This window comes from Arachis ipaensis, chromosome B02, assembly GCF_000816755.2.
Source record: "Arachis ipaensis cultivar K30076 chromosome B02, Araip1.1, whole genome shotgun sequence".
NCBI classification, from domain to species: domain Eukaryota; kingdom Viridiplantae; phylum Streptophyta; class Magnoliopsida; order Fabales; family Fabaceae; genus Arachis; species Arachis ipaensis.
Window position 1 is genome coordinate 5,590,886 of NC_029786.2, and position 5,980 is coordinate 5,596,865.

The following is a 5,980-nucleotide window of genomic DNA, read 5'->3' on the forward strand; positions in this document are numbered from 1 at the left end:
AAAGTTGTTTTCTGCCCTAATCTGCTGTATATCTACGGTCACAAGTGATTCTTGGGGACCAAGTAGCTTCTCAATGGCTCAGATTAAGTTGACCATTGAAAGATTTTTGTGGTTGCTGTTTTATGGCTTTCGGTCAAGATGAGGAAGTCATAAGCAAAGTTTCTACTCTAAGGTTTAATGTGAAAAAGTGAATCTGTGGGTTGGTGAAGCTCAAGGCTCAAGGTGTTGACCTTGGAAGAAGAACCCAGCAACATGCAAGGAGATAAAAGAAGTTTGCTGCTCATTCAGAAAGTAAGGAGAAAAAACCAGAGTTTATGAGTTGTGTTCTGAAGAAGTTCCTCTACTTGGATAATGCTTTCTTTCAAAGAAGCATTCGGCCAATACTGAAGAACTGTATCTGAGGTTTGCGAATCTGATTTTGCACATAGCAAAGAGGCTGCTGATGAAGTCAATCTCCTTCATGTTTTACTGATTGTAATGTACTTTTCTAAGTTTATCTTTCTGTAATTTCTTGTGAGAAAAGGCATTGTGAGAAAGCTCAAGTAAAAGCCATGAGTGGAAAAAGGCTGAGAGAAACACTTGAGAGAAAAGCCTAGAGTTATTTTCAGATTTCTTTAGGTATGTTTATGTCTTGTATCTTGTACCTGTAAGGTATCCCTTTTTTAGTTGGGTTAGCACTAAGAGTGATTAGTTAGGTATTAGCATAGCTAATGTCAAGTTAGGTTAGAACTTGAGTGTGAAAGGATTGGGTCAATCCTGTGAAATTGATGTATGTAATACTGTTAACTATAGTGAAATTCTTCCATATTTGTGGAGGAGACTGGATGTAAGTTGCATAGCACAAGGCAACCGAACTAAGATACATGCTGGTGTTAGCTTTTCTCTTCTCTACTGAGTTATGTTTTTTGATATTCATGAGACAAAAATAAATTGTCTCATAAATTTCCGCTGCTGAGTTCAAACAAAACCTGAATTGAAAGTTTGTTTTAAAAGGGTAATAACAGCAATTAAGAGGAAGGCATAGATTCAACCCCCTTCTCTAAGCCTACCACAACCTTCAATTGGTATCACGGTCTCAAGAATCAAGCTTAACCGCTTGGAGCAAAGATCCAATGGCGAACAACTTGGGCACAACCACAGTTGCCTACACCCTCACTGAAGGCCAGTCAAACAACCGGCCACCTTTCTTCAACGAGAAGAACTACTCCTACTGGAAAGAAAGGATAAGGATTTTCATCCAATCCATTGACTACAACATATGGAAGATTGTTGTGAGCGGTCCCAAGATTCCAACAAAAACAAGTGCTAATGGAGTGGTGACTCCAAAAGAAGAAGCTGAATGGAATGAAGATGATAAGAAGAAGATAGAGCTGAATGCCAAAGCCATCAACCTTCTTCACTGTGCTATCAGCTTTGAAGAGTACCGGAAGGTGTCTAGATGCAAGACAGCCAAAGAAATCTGGGAAAAACTCTAGGTTACACATGAAGGCACTAAACAAGTCAAAGAAACGAGGATTGATATGCTGCGAAAAGAGTACGAGATGTTTAGCATGAAGGATGGAGAAAGCATTGATGAAGCGTTTGAGAGATTCTCAATCATAATCAACAACCTTGATGCTATGGGTACAAACTATACAGAACAAACCTTGGTGAGAAAACTCCTTAGAAGCCTCACAAAAGAATGGGAAACCACTGCCACTGTCCTAACCGAAAGTAACAACCTAAGTCCCATAACCTATGATGAGCTGAGAGGAAAACTCCTTGCTAATGAAGCTACACACACAAACACAGACTCAAAGAAAAAGGGAATAGCCCTCAAGTCACAAATAGAACCAAAAGAGAGTGAGTCTAGTGATGGTATTTCAGATGACGAGCTTTTGTTTTTTGCTAGGAGATTTAGAAGGATGATGAAGAACAAGGGCAAATACAAGGGTTCAAGTTCAAAGGAACACAAGATCGACTTGAGCAAGGTGACGTGCCATCACTGCAAGGAGGCTGGACACTTCAAGCTAAACTGTCCAAAGCTCAAAAAGGAGGACAAAGGAAAGAAGGAAAGGAAGAGAGTACTCATAGCAGCTTAGGAGGATCTTGAGAATGACTCAAATGAAGAAGAAGAATCTGAAGGAGATGACAAAGACTGCTTCATGGCTGGAAACAACAATCTTGATGAGGTAAACTACTATGATTTAACCATTGAGGACTTGCATGTTATTATTGATGATCTCACTTTAAACACAAGAACTGATCCGAGTTCAAACCGGCCAGGTTTGGGTTACATTTCGAAAAATGAGGCTGTTTTCAAGAAACCACCATTTTACAACAAAACCTCATATTTGAAAGGTAAAAATGTTCAAAGAAATTCTGGTGAAAATGCTTTTGCAAAGAGGAACAACTTTAATAAAAATCAGTTTGTCATAAGAAATGCATCTCCTCCAAAAACCAGAAAATTTCAACACTTTAATCATTTCAAGCAATATAACTCACCTCAATTTCAGCGACACACATCTGAAAATCATTGTGTCAATTGCAAGAAATTTGGTCACTCATATGAACAATGTTTCATTGAAAAAAGAGTTGTTGGAAATTAAGTTTACAATGTTGTCTATGATTTCAATGCACTTGGGCAACCAAGATGGATTAACTTCAAAGGATCCAAATTAATTTGGATACCTAAGGCTACTTGAAACTCATCTTGCAGATTTGCCTAGCATCCAAGAACAAAAAGGACATGTGGTACATGAATAGTGGATGTTCAAGGCACATGACTGGAAGGTCAACCTACTTCATCAAACTAAATAAGTATGATGGAGGTTTTGTGACCTTTGGAGATGATGGTAAAGGTAAAATCATTGCTGTTGGAAAAGTAGGTAATGAGCAATCTACTTTCATTGATGATGTACTTTTGGTATGTGGTTTAAAGCACAATCTTTTGAGTATAAGTCAGCTGTGTGATTTAGGATATTTAGTTGTTTTCAAAAGGCTTGAATGTTGTGTTGTTAATGAAAAGACAAATGAAGTGATGTTTGTTACCAAGCGTTTCAATAATATGTATGGACTTACTCTTGATAAACTAAAGGATCAAAATGTAGCTTGTCTTCACTCTAAAGAATCTGAAAAGTGGTTATGGCACAAGAGATTGGGCCATGCAAGTATGTTTCAAATAAACAAACTTGTAAAGAAAGAATTAGTAAGAAGTCTTCCTTTGATAAAGTTTGACAAAGACATCAATTGTGATGCTTGCCAAATGGGAAAACAAACAAAAAGTTCTTTTAAACCAAAAGAAGACATCTCTACTAAAAGACGAAATTTTTGAAGAAAACCCCTTATGAACTTTGGAAAGGCTACCCACCAAACTTAGATTACTTACACATCTTTGGATGCAAATTTTGTTTTAAATAATAAAGAAAATTTGGAAAAATTTGATCCAAAGGCTTATGAGTATTTGTTTGTAGGATATTCCACAACTAGTAAAGCATATAGGGTTTATCATCAAGATGCTAGGATTATTGAGGAGTCTATACATGTTACATTCTGTGACACTAACTTGGTACAAAGCATTTTGGAAGATTGTGATGCAGGAAATCAAGCTCAAAAGGAAGTTGAAACTGTGCAAAATCAAGAGAAAGGACATTCTGGTCAAACTGAACCAGAAACTGCAACTGCTGAAAATTCGAGAAACAATTCCATTTTGTCTCATGAATCTGAAGGAAATCCTGAAGCCAGCAGCACCCAGAATCCCTTGGTATCTCAATCTGCATCCAAGTCGACCAGACCTCGTGAATGGAGATTCTTGAAGAATTATCCTAAGAAATTTGTCATTGGGGACGTCTCTCATGGAGTGCAAACAAGGTCTTCCACTAAAAAGGAAAATGAAGGATCAAACATTGCCCTTCTTTCACAAATTGAGCCTCAAAACGTCAAGGAAGCACTCAGTGATCCCTCTTGGGTTAAAGCTATGGAGGATGAGCTTCTTGAGTTTGAAAAGAACCAAGTATGGACTTTGGTTCCAAGGCCAAGTGGAAAGAAAGTGACCGGCACCAAGTGGATTTTTCGGAATAAGTTGGGAGAAGATGGTAGCATTGCAAGAAACAAGGCAAGGCTAGTGGCACAAGGTTATGACCAAGAAGAAGGAATAGACTATGATGAATCCTTTGCCCCTGTTGCCCGAATGGAAGCCATAAGACTTCTCTTAGCTTATGCTGCATATTGTGGTTTTAAATTATATCAAATGGATGTGAAATGTGTATTTTTGAATGGAGTAATAGATAGAAAAGTGTATGTGGAGTAGCCTCCTGGTTTTGAAAATAAAGAGCATTTTGATCATGTTTTCAAATTATCTAAAGCTCTCTATGGTTTAAGACAAGCTCCTAGAGCTTGGTATGAGAGACTTAGCTCTTTTCTTTTGAAAAATGGTTTTCAAAGAGGCACCACTGACACAACTCTATTTATTAAGAACTCTAATGATTCTTTTATTCTAGTTCAAATATATGTTGATGACATTATTTCTGGATCTGCCAATGAATCCCTTTGTTCTGAATTTGGAAAACTCATGACAAGTGAATTTGACATGAGTATGATGGGTGAACTTAATTTCTTCCTTGGGCTGCAAATTAAACAATCTGAAAAAGGTATTTTCATTCATCAAGAGAAGTATGCCAAGGAATTAGTTAAGAAATTTGGTATGGAAAATGCCAAACCCATGGAAACTCCCATGCATCCTAGTTCTAAATTAGATAAGGGAGAAACTGAGAAAGATGTTGATGAGACTAGGTATAGAGGAATGATTGGTTCTCTAATGTACTTAACTTCCTCTAGACCCGATATTGTGCAAAGTGTTGGATTGTGTTCTAGGTTCCAATCCAAACCTAAAGAGTCACATCTTTCTGCAGTTAAAAGGATCATTAGATATGTTCATGGCACATCCAATTTTGGTTTATGGTATCCTAAGATTGATGATTTTTCTGCAGTTGGTTATTGTGATGCAGATTTTGCTGGTGATAGCGTTGATAGAAGGAGCACTTCTGGTTTATGTTACTTCCTTGGGAAGTCCTTAAATGTATGGTCAAGTAAGAAGCAACCAACAGTGGCCCTTTCCACTGCAGAGGCTGAGTATATAGCTGCTTCTTCTTGTTGTTCTTAGCTTTTATGGTTAAAAACACAGTTTGCTGATTACAAATTAAATGCTGAAAATATTCCTTTGATGTGTGATAATATGAGTGCCATTAATATTTCTAAAAATCTAGTTTTGCACTCTAGGACTAAGCATATTGAAGTGAAATTTCACTCAATAAGAGAACATGTCCAAAAGGGAGATATTAGTATTCAATTTGTTAAATCAGAGGAGCAATTAGCAGATATTTTCACAAAACCATTAGCTGAGGATAGATTCTGCATGCTTAGGGATAGTCTAGGAATTCTGAGTTATGATTCTTTGTTTGAAAAATGCTGATGTATTTGCTGGAGCTTTTTGTCTCATAAACAGGCATGAGACAATTCTGGGCAGGTGATGAACATTTCCCTCAAGTCAGCGTGTTTTGGGCTTGTTTCAAATGAACCTCAATCTGAGCCAACCTCAAAATTCAGATCATGAGTGGTCCAAACCTGTTTCCTTAAGTCCAACATCTCTGGGCCCAAATATGAATGTTACATTTTTTGGTTAATTTTTGTTGACCTGTGTGTTTAATTTATTTGAAAAAGTTTTCTTTTATTTTTTTTTTTAAAAAAGGGGATTTTCAGTTTAATTTTTTTGGATTTCAAAATTTTAAAATTAAATTTTTAATCAAATCAAAACTTTCTTTTATGAGGTCATGTCTTTTCAAGTCTTTTCAAATGGTGATGCAGTTGCATGGTTTTGGAAATCCACTTTTGGGTACGGTTACCAACACTCCCTCTCTTCCCTCCATAACTTCCCCTCACACTCTTCGGTTTCTTCCCACTCACTTTACTGCTTCTCTTCCCTCAAAAGACTGAAACTAACCAA